Here is a 16,465-nt window from a genome sequence, read left to right on the forward strand (position 1 = left end):
CCCCACCCCAAGCTTTGTTCTGCAGACCTCGCTGTGCCTGCAATGTCAGGATCCCAAACACACACACTCTCTCTCTCTTCTCTCTCTCTCTCTCTCTCTCTCTCTCTCTCTCTCTCTCTCTCTCTCTCTCTCTCCCCAAAGACACATGTGGATGAAGAAACTTGGGGGAAAGAAGAAAGGAGAGGAGGAGGGCACGCACAGACTCCAGAAAGAGACAGAGACACACACAGACATACATATATACAGATTGGCACACGTGCACATAAACCTTCTCAGATTCACGATAAACACATACCTGACCCAGGGATGACTCTCAGTATCATATAAATTCCTTCTTAAAATCTGTCCCCCAGGAGCCTCACTTGCCTCACCCTAGGCCCAGCTCTGCTCCAGCTTGCTTGGATACTTCCAGCCCTGCTTTCTGAGACACGGAGTTTCTACAGAGACACCACTGGTAGGCTTCTAGCAAAGGGTTCCGTGTTCCTGCTTCCATTAATGAAAGGTCTCTGAGCTTCCAATGCCCCTTCAGGAGCCTGCCTCTGAATTTCCTCCACTCAGTCCTCTCACTGTTCAATCAAGAAAAGGGAAGTGGGACCTGCAAGATGGACAGGCCATCCAAGATCATGAAGACAGTAACCAAAGGGTGACTTAAACTCAGGACTCCAGATGCCCAACCCAGCGAGTCCACTCTCAAAATCCTCTCATCCATTGGGATGTCCCCCACCACCATCCCGCCTGGCCTCGGTCCAGCCACCATGATGCACAAGGAAAGGGAGTCCTGGGTAAGTTTCCTAGCTGGATCCCAGGGCTTTCTTAGACACATGCTGCGCAGTCAGTGTCCTGGCCAGAACTCAGCATACTGAGTTCCACTCCCAGTTTCAAATTAATAACTTCACTCGCCCCAGGCCCCTCCCGGGGCTGGCGTGCCCCCGCACTCAAGGAGTGGAACAGATGTCCCTGTGTGGAGAGTCGCCCAATACCCTACCTCTCGCCTACGTTGCTGGGGACCCTCCGACCTAGAGAGGGCGCTGTGGGCGCAAGGCCGCTCTGGCCAGCTGACGGGCAGGGAGGCCGCCTCTATGGTGATGCGCTGTCCAGCATTTCAGCAATCGGTGGCGGCGGCACCTGCGGGGAGATTGAGGGCGCAGGGCCGTGGGGGCCGCGCAGCTGCCCTCCTAAACCGAGCCGAGGAGGCCCGGAGGCGGCCGGAACCAGCGGGGCCGGAAGGCCTGGCTCAAGCGCCCGGTAGAGCACGGCGGTCAGCGGAGAGGTGAGAGCCCCTGGTGGGGCGGGAGCATTTCCCAGTGGGGCTAGGGCTGGGTTGAACCTTGGGCCTCCGTAGCTGGGCTGGAGCTCAGGGTCCACAGGCCCCCTGGCAGAGGGTAGTTTGGAGGACTGCTAGAGTATTTGGTCGGGGGTGCGAGGCACCTGGGAAACAGAGATGGGGAACGTTGTTCATTTCACAGAGAGGGATGGAGAAAGTGAGAACCTTGCGGGATCATGGACAGGACTCCCCTGGGAATAAATGACCATGGCCTGGCCCATAAGGATGCTAGGAAGTCCCCCAACTGCAGTCCAATTGTCCTGCCTCCGCTGAGGAGAAGAATCTACTCCCCAGGGAAGGGAGAGACCAATGCAGAAACCCTGTGGAGATGCTGGTCACTGGGAGGGGTAGAGGGAGCAGGCCCCCCACCTGAATGCTGGGATTCTGTCCAGCAGGGAATGGCAGCGTAAGGGACAGTCTGGCCCCTTTCTCAGCTGCCCAAATGCCCCGGGGGGACAGAAACTGGCAACAAGAACTGGGTTTCACACAGGATAGCATTTACTCTCACCCTGGAGAGAGGATGGAAGACACAGAAGTGAAAATAGCCACTAAGAGTTTAGGGGGTTTCTCTGTGGGCTGTTTGGATGCCGAGGGAGAGTTTCTGGAGCTCAGAGTGAGCCCAACCCCAGAATAAATTCCTGGTAAAAAGGAGAGATAAGAGAAGAGATGCAGCCTCACATCCTCATCCCCTTCCCTCCCAGGGCTCCTGCCTGGACAGTACTGGAGCCTCCTGCAGTTCCTGTTTCTGGCAGCAGGTTCATTGTGGAGATGTATTTGGGAGAGAGCAAGAGAATGACAGCCCCGTCTGGCCTGGTATTCCAATGCCTGTGCTCTATCCTAGCCATAAATTCTCACTCCACTAAGATCTCACCCACTCACCCACTTCTGGCATCAGGAGGCTTGGGCTAGTCTTTCGTCCCGAGTCAAAAGAAAAGGCAGCTACTTTCATGGAGAGCAGGACAGGGGCTGGAGAGTTTCTCTGTCAAGGGGGCATCTTAAAGTCATGTCCCCAGCTTGTGCCAGATTCTTCCCCAGCTAAAAACAGGACCAAGCTGGCCTTGAAATTACTCCTACACAATACCAGCTTCTTGGTTCCTTAACTTTGTGCCCCACCCTACTCTCCTGTGAGCGGTGGGGGGGGGGGGAATTCTTGAAGAGTACATAAAGAGTTGATTGGATTTTAAGAAGTAGAGGTGAGTGGGTTTGGAGTCATGGATTCTGAAATCTGAGAGACATGGATTCAAATCTAAGCTATGTGACTTCAGGTAAACCACTTAACCTTTCTGACCTTCTTACCCAATTTGTAAAAACAGTGACAGTATATACTTTGCCATCCAAATAATCCAAATAATGGTTAGGAAACTACTTTTAAGCTGTAAAATGCTGGGCAAGTGCTTGTAAATCATGTGCAAGTAAGAATTTCTTAGGGAGGAACTGGATAAAGGTGGGAAAGTTTTTAGTATTGTCTAAGCACATCTTTCTCTTCCCAGAGGAGATGAACATCAGCTGAGGGCCTCCTACCAGGCTCCATGCTAGGCACAATGCTACAGTTGCCTCAGTTAATCCTCCCAAAAACTTCACTAGGAAGCTATCAGTGTCTCTATTTCATAGCTGAGAAATAACATTTGAGTGAATTTCCCAAAGTCATGAAGTCAGAAATAGAGCTAATGACCTGTCCTAACCCCTTGATATCAAGGCCTAGTTAAATGCCAGTTTCTTGATTCATGCTGCCAGCTTTCCAGGTGGGGAGCCTGAGGCACGTGGATGAGGATGTGCGTGGAGGGAGGAGCTGACTCCTCCAAGGTCACTGGGCTATTTGGAGGTGAAATGTGCTTTAAACTGGCCAACCGGGGGCCCCCAGCTCAACATACCCCCACCATTGTCATCCCTGCCAGAGGGAGAGTCTGAGTCTGGCAAGCCCATCTGCTCACTGCTGCACCCACTTCTCACCTCCTTTGTCTGCCAGCCTCTCGCTGACCTCGGCAAGCCAGTAACTGCCTGTTCCTTTCTGAAGCAGTTAGTACTCACCCCCTGAGATGGGGCCTTGGTCACCAGCACCTGCCAGCATTGCTGGCAAGTGCCTCCCCTCTCTTCCTCTGAATACTTCATGCTGCCCCCAAAGGCAGAATCATAGCTCCTTTGTCCCAGAAACCAGTAGGGAGCTCTACTGAGGAGATGAGGGGAGCCTACCCTTTTTTTTTTTTTTTAACTCTTATGCACACTCTGAGCCCCTGCTATGGACCTATCACTTCACATACATTATCTCATTTCGTCCTCACATAACCTGGTCCTTTTCACAGAGGAACAGAACAAGGTTTGAAAGTGATGTGACTTTCCCAAGGTCACAGAGAAAAATCTTGATGCAACCCTAGCCCACTGCCTCAGGGGCCCAGTAGGACTTCCACAATATCACTCTGTCCTCAGTTCTCCAGGTTCTCCTGAGAAGAGGGTCAACCAGGGCACCATGGGCTGGTGGGGGTTAAGGAGCAGCATGTAGTAGAGGTGACTGAAGGGCTCTGAGATAGAAGTCCAAAAACCTTCTTTCTGGGCCCATCTCTGATCCTGGCTTCTCGTATGACCTTGAACAGGTCCCTTCCTATCTCTGGGCCTCCGTGTCCTCAACCACAAAATGATAGGGTTTAACTAGATATCCCCAAAGGCCCTGCCAATAAGATTTTAGATCTTTCTGCTCTATAAATCTGTATGTCAGGAAGCCTGTGGTTCCATCAGCAGACATAGAAGTCACCCCTAGTGTTTCAAGGTTTGATTTATTAGTTAGAGCTGAGATTTAAAATGCACCTATCCCTCCCACCTACAAACTTGGGGATCTTACTCAAGCGGGGGAAATATGACTTGGAGAGGCCCAGTGGCTCACCTGGAGATCCTAAGCTGAAGCCCTTCTGGCCCAGGATTTGAGGTGACCTGCAGGGATGCTGAAGATGCCCTGAACATACCTCCTATAGTTGTTTGCCTAAGTCCATTCATCCTTTGGACACACAAGTATAGGCCTCATGTCCAGGGAAGCAGTAGGGGTGCAGTGTTGAGGTTTAGTCATACAGTCTTGGAGATGGAAGAATTTTGCAGCAGCTACTCAGAGAGAGGATTCAGGGTCTTGCAAAGGGGGGCAAGTCAGTATTGCCATTAGTCCAGGTCCAGTGGGGAGGGGCAGCCAGACAAGAAATGGAGAAGTTCCTTCTCAATTCAAACACCTGGGCTTGAATTGAGGGATGGGGAGCTCAGAGAGGGGAAAGGGTTTAACAAGGAGAGAAAGGATAATAGGGAACTCAGTGAGAGTGGGTTCAGAGAGGAAGAGAGGGTGGAGTGCTCAGTGAGGAGACAGAGAGATCGGTGAGAGGTCAGGAGACCCAGAGGAACAGAGGGGCCTATGACAGCAAGGGGCTCATTACCAACAATTAGAACCCCCATCCTGACCCAGCCTAGATTTTCATTGTGGCTTAGTATCTGCTGACACCTCTGGGTTCCTGCCTCTTCACCTTCTAGGTCATGCACACAGGAGGGCAATAGCTCCATCCCCAGAGGCCCAGCCCTTTTGACTCCATGTCATCCAGAATGGGGCTCTCACGAAGCCTGGGCAGGTGAGCCAGTTCCGGCTGCCCAGGCTGACTATGGGCCTGGGAGAAAGGCCTCAGTGATCATGTGCGCCTTGGCTCCAGAGCAGCCCCCAGTCCCCAGGGACTCCCACCCTTTAGCCAAAAGCCACTGGCCTATCCATCTGCAGCATCACTTCCTTGGCAGTCAGTCTGGCCTCAGCCTCCTGCCGCCCCCGCCCTGGCCTGCTGCCCACTGCAGAGGCTGCTGTGCCAGCTGGAGCTGGCGGGCAGTGCCACAGCTCCCTTATCATCCTGCCGGGGCCTGGGAGGACTACGAAGCAGCCTGGGCCCAGTGAAACAGACACTGGGGTACAGTCAACTTAATGTGCTGGAAAGCTCTTGGCCTGCCCATTTCTAACTTTGAAGATGGCCTGTGGCTCTGAGACCCCTCCCCGAACTGAGCCCCAACCCTACCACCATTCCCCAGAACTTCCCAGGATGGAGACAGGTAAAAGTAAGTTCCATTGAAGTCTTTTGACTTGAAAAATGACACATCTTTATTGTACAAGGCTTGGGAAATAGAGAAACCGAAGAGAAAATAGGAATCATCAGTAGTCCCACCACCTAGAGATAGCCACTGTGAACAAAGGGGAGGGGCGTTTCTTTCCAGAATCTTGTCCATGTGTTCATAGATACATAGAGTTAAATAACTGGGAACATGTTGTTGGGGGAAGCTAACATCCTATTTTTCACTCTATCATGAGAACTTTCTGATGTCTTTAAAGATTCTTCAAAAAGCATATTTGTAATAATGGTATGAAGGCTGGGCATGGGTGGAGCTTCTTCCCTGGGTGCCAGTGAGACCTTCAGGGAGAACCTTGCCCTCCCTGCCCTCCTGGGTGGGGCATGCCCTCAGGGTATGCTGGCTATAGTTTCGCTTGGGGAGGATGGCTATGTGGCCTGTGACAGGTCAGCCAGGGACTAAGGTGGGCCTGCTTTCTCAGTCCACCCCTCTGCCAGGACCAAGGTGAGGAGAGCCAAGGCTGTTGGGTGAGGAGGAGCGTGAGAAGGTCATACATCCCGTGGGGAGGGTGAGAGCCTGGACCCAACAAGATCTCAGAAGAAAGAGCTCAGAACTGGGAATCTGGCAACTGCCAATCTTCTGGGCTGGGATCTCATCTGGGCCCCAACCTCCACAATCAGGTCTTTTTCCTCTCCTGTAAAATAGCCATAATGAAAGCTCCTGGGGAAGGAGAATACTCAGTTCACTCCCCAGAGACGGCAGTCATGTGAGTGTGTGAGCGCCCCCTGTTCTCTAGCGAATCAGATGCTGACCTTGCCCTTGAGTAGCTCCCAGACTAGTGGGAAAGGGACAAGTGAGAGAACTGGCAGTGATGATTTGTTGAGATTCCACTGGAACTAAGATGTCCACAGTGATGCGGGCAGCTAGAGGAGGCTTCTAGGAGAGGGACATTGAAGTTGGACCTTGGAGAATGACAGGGAAGGTGCCAGACAGAGAAGGCAGAGGCATGGCATTCTAGAGAACAATGTGGGTAATGGAATTAAGAGGACAATGACTGATCTAATGTAGCAGCCATAGACCAGAGGGCATTCCTGGGAAGAGAGGGCAGCCAGAGGGAGTGGTAGGCTGGGGCAGATCTTGAAAGACCTTGAAAACTATAAAAGCTGGAAATTTATTTGCAGATCAACGAGAGTCAAGGAAGGCTTTAGAGCAGCAACATGAAACAGTCAGATGTGTACTTTAGGAATTCCACTCTGGCTGCATTTGGCAGGAGGTGGGAAGGGAGGATGGAGAGAAAGAGACCGCAGACAGAGAGGCTAGGAAGAAGGTGATGGCACAGAGGGACAGGGTACAGGAGGTGTGCCTCTGGGAGATTTGGCGGGGTATATGAGCATGTGCTCCAGGCTAGGCTCACCCAGGGAAAAAGGAAGACTCATGGGCAGGGACAGGGGCAGGATGAGAGGCGGGGTAGCCTGCTCTCTATACCCATCTCAGCTTCTGACGCAGACCTCAGTATCAGACAGAGAACCCCAGGTGGGGCTGATGAGTTTTGGGACTGGCAGGAGCCCAGCCACCCCTTCTCCCAATAGGACACCAGAGGAGGCTTCTGGGACAATGGCCCCCTTCCTGCCTGGCATAGTCTGACACATGCTTCTTGGTCCTTATGACCCATTCATAATTGTCCCCAGAACACCTCTCTTCTCTGTCGCCCTATTTCTTTCTTCCTCTGTCCCCTGCCTCTCATATATCAGAAAGCAGAGATAGTCATTCATTCATTTATCAAACATTTGCTCGGCAGATCCTCTGAACCGAAAAGCTTAATTATTATTGTCATCCCCAAGGCCTGTGCAAGGTGCTGGAGAAAGGGAGAAGCTGTCCTCAGTCTAGTGGGGAGCAGGGCCCATTAACAGGTGGATATTTTGGGATGGCATATGGGTTACATGGGAGCACCCCAAAGGCTCTCAGGCACTTGTGGTGGCAGGAGGGTTGCCTGCCTGAGTAACTTTAGAACCGACTTCACAGATGAATGTCATAGAATAAGCACAGGTTTACCAGGGGGTGAAAAAGGGAAAGGGCATTTCTAGGAGATGGAACAGCATGAGCTATGGAGGAGGAAAGAGCACCAGGTACTCAGGGAATAGTGTGGCCGGAGGGTCAGGGCCAGAGGACCAGGCTGGAGAGAGGGGTCTCATGAGAAGCCGTAGTGCCAGGTGGCCTTTCTCCTGCAGGCAGCAGAGAAGCCAAGGGATGTTTCCAGCAGGTAAGCACACAGCCAGATCTGTTCAGGGAGGTCACTCAGAAGGGCGAGCATGATTTGGACAGATGGAGAGAACAGGGGGGCCTGCAGTGTGCTTTCAGGACACGGTCACATGGCCTTGGGCCTCTCCTGCAGCTCTGCCCCTTCCAAACTGGGACACCCAGAACCACGGCAGCCATGGTCTCTAGGTACAGAGTACCTACCTCAGCGTTTCCAGAGCATTCCATTCAGAATCTGGGTGTGGGGCCTGGGGGTCTGCATTTTTAAAGCTCCCAAGTGACCGTACAAGCTAGAGTTGGCAACTGCTGCCTGATACCTTCGTATCTGCTATTCCTTTTAGCTAGATGCCCTTCTTCCTCTGCCTCCTTGAACTTCAGCTTCTGCTCACGTCTTCTGCGCAATACCTTATTCCAAGCTCTCTTCTCCCACTGCATGTCCCCAAGTGTCCCATGCTGCCTCTTTCTTAGCCCCTTTTATACTCGCTCCTGACTGGTTATTTACCCTTTCGTCCCCCTCAGCAATCATTTTGAACACTCATCTGGCATTTCCCACATGCCAGCCACCACTCTAGGGGCTTCACATGTACTAACTCATTTAGTCCTCACAACACCCTGTAAAGGAACCAGGTCACAGCAGCGGGTACTGAGACATACCAGCATCACCCAGCTAAGGATGTGGTAAGACCACAGAGGCTACACTGTTCTGTGATGCCCTAGACGGGGAGTTCTTTGAGGGTAAGGCCCCTGTGTTATTAATGGTCGCAGATCCCCGGTGCAAGCAGAGACATGACATATAGGAGGTGTACAGTTTCCCCGTCTATAAGATGGGCTTAAGGATGACAGTTCCCTTCCAGGGCTGCTCTGCAGCTTGGGGAAGTCTCTGGCCCTGAGGAGGTTGTAAGTTGTGAGGAGTGTGGTCTGGGTACGGGTGGTGGCAGCAGAGGCCAGGACTCTTCTCTGAGATTTTAGGATGAAAGTTTCCCAGAAAGGAGGCCTTTCTCTCTTCTTTGCTGTGCTAAGGTTCAGCCTCTCCCACAGAATTCAGACCCTCTCCCAGCCTCTGGCTAGAGGGTTGCAGGAGCAATCCTCGCTCCCAACCTGACCTTAAGGGGCTTGCCCCTTCCCAGAGCAAGGAGGAACACCCTTCTCTGCCATTCCTGCCACCCACTCACAAACCCTCAGGAATGGTAGGTTATTGTCAATGATGTTGTTAATTAACTACTTAATTAACTATTAGGCTAATCAGATTAATTGGCATTAATTGGCTACCATTTGTCAAGGACCCTGGAAAGCTGTGCCTCTTGGAGTTGAAGTGTGTGACTGGGGCTGGGCAGGGGAGTTGGGGAGGAGCTGTCACTGAGTTGTGGAGCTGGGAGACCAGGTGGCAGGCAGTGGCAGAACCAAGGGCACCAAGACTGCTGCCCAGGGACTGTGCACGTCCCTGCGGTTCTCAAGGCCGGGCCCCAGGACTGCTGAGTTCTGGCTCTTCACACCTTGGGAAGCGCCACCTCGTCCTCTTCCTTAGTTGCATAAAAACAAAGTTTGACGAGTTACCAGAGTTAAAAGCCAGACACTTTTGATCCCCAAGGGCTCTAAAGACCTTGAAGGGGAAGAGAACTTAAAACCCTAAATAAGCCATGATATAAGTAGGTCACCAGATAACAATTGCTGAGATGAAGTGCATACATTCAGTTTTTAAAAGGATGGGGGGAGGGGAGATGAGCAGTTTCAGGTAGATAAAATATGCAAAATATTAAACTGTGATAAAATTATCAGATTTGCATTATTTAGTCAATTACAGCCCCCAAAACCCAGAGTACATTTCTATGCCTGTTTTAAAACACAACTTACAGTTTTAAATTATAGCACTTGAAACAAAAAATAAAAAAAAACTACTATGAAATTCATCCTACGTTTTGGAGAGAGGAAAAAAAAAGCCAACCCACTCAAAACTGGGAGTGCGAATTTGTCTTCAGAGCCATTCTCTCAAGATTAAATGGCTCTCACATCTAGTCCAACACTGGGCTGAAAGTTGGTCGCCTGCAGTCTCCTCTTGACTTTTTCACTGACCTTCCCCTCTCTGGTGAATCCCTGGCCTATATTCCTGAGAGAGTGCTCACATGGAGCAGAGGAGGTGTGGCTTTTGAGTGTTCTGGAGATGAATACAAATGTGAGGGGGAAAAGGTATCCATTTTAATGAGAGGGCCAATTTCTCAAAATGAAGGGTGCTTCCTGGACAGGCGGGGTCGGGGGCACTCCCTGCTTGGCCATAGGGATCTCTAGCTTGGTAAGGGAAGACCTAGAGAATGAATGTGGGGTCTCTCTCCCCTTTACTGCCCTAGCCTGCAGCCCCTGGGGGAGGAAGGACCAGGAGAGACTGAAGGCTGTTGCCTAGCAACGAGAGGCGCATCTGGATCGATGAGAATGGCAGGCGAGGCTCCAGCCCCCAGCCCCGGCTCTCTCTTTGATCTCACCCAGCCCAGCAGAAACCTGGGGGGGATGCCCAGGGCAGCCTGCCTGATTAGAGCTGAGTCAATAGAGGGAATTTTCCATAATGAGATTGTGTGGGCAGTGGAGGCAGCTGCCCTGGCTTCTCCTGTCACCCTCCCCAGTGGGTGGAAAGGGCTTATCTGTCTATCCAGCACACCCTCCTGCTGATAGCTCCTGGAAAGATACGTCGCCACCCAACTTTGATTCTTCTCAGTACAGAACTGCCAGGGACTCAGAACCCAAACTTATCCTGGCCCCAGGCCCAAGACACATCATCCAGATAGGAAAATTGAGGCCCTAAAAGGAAAAGAGATTTGGTTATACAGCTTCTATCTCATCTTACCTTTCCTCCACTCAGCTCCCAGGTGTGAGCCTGGGAGTGTCGGATCCTGGTGGGAAGGAGAAGGAGGTGAAGGGGATGATGAAAGCTGATGAGAGCACACAGGCTCTTATTTCGCTCCAGGGTCAGCCCCAGAGGCCAGGTTGGAAGGGTCCTCAGAGAGTGTGGAGTCCTGACACATAGGTGGCTCTCCCTAGGACACCTCACCAATGCCATTTGTTTGGACCTTCCCTAAGACATAGAGGTTACTACCTCCCTTGGAGCCTATGCCATTGATGACAGCTCAACCATGCGAAGTTTCCTTCTCAGGTTCCTGCTCACCCCAAATCTCCATTCTAGCTCAGGCAGCCACAGGAAAGCTGTCTGCTCCGTGGCTAGAAGGCTACAGCTCCCTGAAGGGCAGTGAGGGCCCTAAATAGGAGCAGAGTGGGGTGGGTGGGGGCAGGGATTTCTTTGTTCCATTAGAGTGTTTGCTTATTTGGCATCAGTACTGGTCTGTACAGGTGTGTCTACTGAGTAGTACTGGTCTGTATTATTTTAAATGACCAGCATGTGTGTTCTACTCAGTTCCACTGGTCTATATTACTGGTTTGCGTTGGCTTGCAGGTTCCCCACCGTCCTGTGGATGTATCCAGTCTGGTTCAGGCTCTCTATGAACTGTGCTGGCCTACAGTGGTCTGCACTGGTCTCACTTAGGTGTACTGCCTATACTGTGGGTCCTTGTGTAGGGAGCAACAAGCTGAGGCCTCCTAGTCCCTGGGGATCTTCCACTCAGATCCTCTGCTCTGGGAACCCAAAGCAGAGCCAACAGAGACAGGGACAGGAGCCCTGGTCTGATTGGCAGGAGCCTGGGAACCAGGCAAGTCCTCTCTATCCACTCAAAGGCAGAGCTGGACTCTAGGGTTTACAAAGTGTATGACAGTGTGGCTCATGCAAATGTCAACATACAAAGTCTGGGTATACTGAGAGCAGTAACCAGGGACCTTTCCCACTGAGGTCCCCAGAGATGGCAGTGATAAAAAAAAACAAGTAGTGAGCTCTCCATCAGTATAAACAGAGGCCGGGTTTCAACAAACATTCACAGATGGCCGCTTTGTGCCAAGCTCTGTGCCGACACCAGGAACATAAAGATGGAGGTAACTCATCACTGCCCTTGGAGGAGAGTCCTCAGTAGGCCAGGGTGCAAACAATCACACTAGAACAAGACATACACTGAGAGTGATAATCAGAGGGTGAGGCTCCAGGAGCACAGCAGAGGTATGTTCCCCAGTGGAGGTCAGGGAAGGCTTCATGGAAGAGGTGATGCTTGAGCAGTCTTGTAGGATGAATGGGTATCACAGGCAGAAGGAACAGCCTGGACCAGTGTGTTCTTGAGTGGAGCAGAGTGCTCTGTGTCTGAGACACAGCAGGGACTGACTGGACAGGATGCCCAGGACCCAGGTGCCAGCTAAGCTGCCTGGGCTTTCTCCCATGGTCAGTGAGCTCACTCTCCTTTCCTTGCCTGCCCTGGACACCCCATATTGGTTCTGGGGACTCGGGCAGCCCTAGCACCTCTGTTCTGTAGCACAGACTCAGAACATAGGCAAGGGGACGGCTGGACCCAGAGCAGGGCTACATAAGGGAAGAAGACCAAGAGCGTTGTGGCCCAAGCCCAGGCTGCGGTGCCAGCACCCCTGCAGGCAGGCTGCCTGCCCCTCCTGGAACCAGACCTCCCCCAACCCAGCCAGACCCAGCCTGGGAGCTCTGGCCAAGGCCTTCCTCTGGCTCCGACAGGGCCGGCAGGAAGCTCTGGCTGCTGAATAATTGAAAGAAAGGCTTTCAGCACTTCTCCCTCCCCACTGCAGTATCTTCTGGAGGGTTGGGTAACAAGCAGCAGTGCCAGCGCCTCCTGAGAGAGACTCCGAGGCAAGGAGGAAGCTCACTCCACTAACCCTCTCACTGCCAGCCTGGCTCGGTGCCTTCCTCCCAGGCCTTACTCTGCAGCATTTTCTTACCAGTGAATACTGGTCTCTACTGCTCCATGTGGACTGGTATCTGTGAAAAGTGACCTGTTAGTCTTCACGAGTTGGAACTGATTTGGAATGGTACATTATCTATCTGACCTGTTCTGATTTATACTGAACAATGTGTCTCACTGGTTGACTCGTGCCTGTAGTAGTTTGGACTGATTAGCATTGTTTATGAGTAACACTAGCAATTAACGCTTATACATAGAACTTAGTAAGTACCCTTAATGAAAGGGTTAAGCCTTCAACTCTAAAGGGGTTACTTGTATTAACAGCATTTTACAAATGAGGAAACTGAGCACATCACTTTAGGGCACATAGTGATTTGAACCCAGACTGGCTCTTCTTCCACCTGCCTATCTGCACACGTCTGTCTTGGCTAATGTGGACCGGGTTAATGTAGAGTTAGGGTCAGACCTCTCTCTAAAGGTCAGGGGCCAGTGAGAGATCTTCCCAATGTCCAAACCTGACCATGACCTCCGCAGCTCAAGTCTTCACTGGCTCCCTATTGCCTGCAGGGTATAGTCCTAGCTGCTCTGTCCCTTCAGGTCTTCTGTGCTCAGCCACGCGCAAGCGCATCCTCTTACCTCGTTCCTCTCCAAGCTGCCTTCCACATACCCCCAACACTCTACCCAAGATATCCTTCTTCCTCTTCTTTGTCCCACCAGCTCCTACTTATGCTTCAAGATCTCTCTTCTAGGAAGACCTCCCGGCTACGCCTCTCCCCACACACACCTCAGCTCAGTTAATGTTTCTATCATGTCTCCCATCCTGGCACTTATCTTGCTAAATTACAACCACCTCTGCTTCTCTCCCTGCATCTCTCCAGCTCTCTCTTGTCCTCTGGTAGGCCCCAGCGTAGCCACTTGCTGAATAAGTGTGACATGAATGTATGACCCCCTCCAAGGAGCTGTCTCCCAGTCCTGTAGTCCTTACCCCCTGGCCCCACTCTCTTGGGCGTGGAGCATGGGGAGGGCTTCCAGTGTGTTGTAGTCACTTGCCTGGAGTGGCTCATGGGCTGGAGGTCTGGAGAAGGGTCCCCACAGGGAAGGGAGAGGTTGACAAGATAGTCCCCTGCTCCAGTGCTCCGGAGAACATGTTGGTGTCATGGATGCAACCTGGCTTCAGTGCCAGGGACTAGGGTGGGCTGCAGGCACACTGGGCTTCCTTGGACACAGTGGAGATGGGTTTTCTTTCCCAGCTTGATAAAATATCTTGACAAATCACTGCTGTTCCACACTCATTTTTACAAAGACCTAGACTTATTTTCACAACCTCAGTACCTGGTTTTATGTGTGTTTGTCAGTTCCATCATGTTTCTGACAGTTACAAAGAATTTTTTTGCTCCAGGAAACTCAGAAGCCACCCCCTCCCCGACACTGGGCTTTTTCTATGGAAGGGCTCACACTGTGTTCTCAGCCCCCACCTCACAGAAAGGCAACTCCCCATCATGATCCCACGCCACCCTGGTCCTCTTAGTCCCAGGTCCCCGCACCCTGCCTGCTCTTGCCCTAAGCCTGCGCTGCCCTCCTCCTGGACTCTCCCTTCCTTATATGGAGCAGACTCATCTTGGAGCCAGGTCAAACACCGTTGCCTTTGTGAAGCCTTCCCTGACCATCCCAAGCCAAGCAGACCTTCTCTGGTCTCTTTTTTCTCCCCCAACACCAAGCCAGAGTGTGGGAAGAGGGTATAATTAGAAGCTGTGTTTGTAATAAGCTTGCCACTGAGAAAATGAATGATCCCACCACACTATGAAGTTGGGAGTATAGTCTTTATTTTACAGATGAGAAAACTGAGGCTTGGGAAGTTTAATGATTTTCACTGATCACAGGCAGAAGTGATAGAGCCAGAATTCATGCTTAAGTCCTCTGACTCCAAATCCAGTGCTCCCTGTCCACCCACCTCACCGTCCCCCGCCCCCGCCACTTTCCTGGGCCCATGGGAGACAGCAGAAAGACCTCAGTGGCAAGAATGTGGGTAATTGTGTTACTGTGGATTGAGAACTGTGGGAACCTGTATATTTGAAGATGTGGAGGCCTTGAGTCCTGGCATTATCACTGGGAGGTAGGTCTCTGGCAGGTGGGAGAGGGAAAGGAACCCTCAGGGGAGTGGGTAATACTCCCTGGTGAGAGAGTCTTCTGAGCCCCAGGAGCAAAAGGGGCCCCTGGGTTGGTGCCATGGGCACTGGAGGCTCAAGCTCTGGGAGTGAAATGGGAAAGGAAGGAGTTTATTGAGGCCAGCAATGGGCAAAGGGAAAGTGGACCAGATCATCCCAGCCAGTATTTCTGAATGACACCCACCCCTGCCCTGGAATCTGGCTTCTGCTCTCTTTCTCTTTCCAAAATCAACAAACTTATTCACCCTCTGGTTTCAGTCTCCAGCTATGTAATGACAACTTTCAAATCAGGCTCCTGAGTGCCAGACCCATGATTCGAGGCTCCTGGGAATCTTCCTCTGGATGTCTAGGGACTCCTCATACCCACCATGTCTGAAACAGGACAGTTACCACAGACAAATAATGACCACCGGTACCATTCATGAGACATTCATTGCATGCTAGGCACTGTGGTAGCATTTCACATGTACTTGTCCTTTACAATAAATCTGTGGGGAGCGTTCTATTGTTAATTCCATTTTATAGGCAAAGAAACAGAGGCATAGAGTTTAAGTCACATGACCAAGGTCACTTAGCTTATGAGTTCCCAAAGAGTTCAAGCCCTGTCTCCCCCTCCAGCCAGGAATCCCCAGATGAGAGCCCAGTCTGCCCCTCAGACACACATGTGGTTCACTGCTCCCTCTCCCTAGACCTGGCCAGGCCACTACTGACCTGAGCATCCTGCCCCTCTGAGCCCTGGGGTGAATGATGATCTCATTAGCTGAGAGGCCTCTCTACCTGTCAGCAGACTGGACCCTGCAGTGCAGATGGGCTGTTTCACCTTCAATTAATCTCTGCCAGCAGGGCTAGACTTGCAGGTACCAGCAGCCAGACTGTTTCATCCAGGCCTGCTCAGGGAACCCATGCTCTGGTTTGGAAGTAGGAGGCAAGCCCAGGGACTTAGACAAGAGGCTTGGAAATCAGGCATCTGGTTATTTAACCACTTAGAGCTTTATGACTTAATATACACATGGATTTAGCTTGCTCGGCATCTGGGCTTGCCCTTGGGACCTGACCCAGTGCTGGGGATAGCCTCAAGGCTGAGCTATGGGGGTGGCTGCTGTGGCTCTGGCCACTGGCTACATCAGCAGGAAGGCGGTAGGCTGAAAGCTCAGCAGTATACATATGTAGTTAGTATTACATAGATTTCCAGAATAGGAAAGGACCTGTGGGATCTCTGAGTCTAGCACCCCACCACCTCCATGTTGTCCAACAGGGAAACAAGGGTCCAGGAGGGGGAAAGACTTGCTCAGGGTCTCACAGCCAATCACAGCCAATCATTTACTGCTCTGCCTCAAAAGAGACTCAGCATCAATGTCCCCAAGGACCTTAGCAAGTTAGTGTCAGAGTTAGGGCTATGGCTCTAGACTCCATATCTGCCTGCTTGACCCTCACAAGTCCCTCACCCTCAATAAACTCTCAATCTGACCTCCATGTTCCCCTTTACAATAAGTGGCTGCGTCATCCACCTGGTCACCCAAGTCAGTGTCATCCAAGACGCCTCTCTCCATCCCACATCCAGTTGCATCCTGCCAAGTCTGTCTATTTCTTGAATCCTGCTCACGCCTCACCTGCTTTGTGTCCCTGCCTCCAGCCCCTCCCACCCCCTCTGGGAAGCCTGTCCCGACTAACCAGGCAGAACTGCAGACACTCCTCAAATTCTGTTTTATCACTCTACACTCGATACTGATTGGTTTCTCAGACCAGCCTGTGAGCTCTCAAATGAACAAGAATGGAATCTTGTTCATTTCCTGATCCCCAGCCTTTCATAGGGCAGGGCCCAGCATTGATGCTGGATGAGTGTTTATTGAGTGAATATA

General features: G+C 51.6%; 1 protein-coding gene across 1 annotated transcript in view; it reads left to right on the plus strand.

Annotated features, from left to right (window-relative positions):
• The first annotated feature begins 1,127 nt into the window (after positions 1–1,127).
• Positions 1,128–16,465, plus strand: part of SRRM3 (serine/arginine repetitive matrix 3) — a 57,799-nt gene continuing 42,461 nt past the window's right edge. Inside the window, 1 exon segment of the mRNA XM_036225565.1 lies at positions 1,128–1,270. The gene's annotated coding sequence lies outside the window, so the exon portion shown is untranslated.

This window comes from Rousettus aegyptiacus, unplaced genomic scaffold (genome assembly GCF_014176215.1).
Source record: "Rousettus aegyptiacus isolate mRouAeg1 unplaced genomic scaffold, mRouAeg1.p scaffold_m13_p_8, whole genome shotgun sequence".
NCBI lineage: Eukaryota > Metazoa > Chordata > Mammalia > Chiroptera > Pteropodidae > Rousettus > Rousettus aegyptiacus.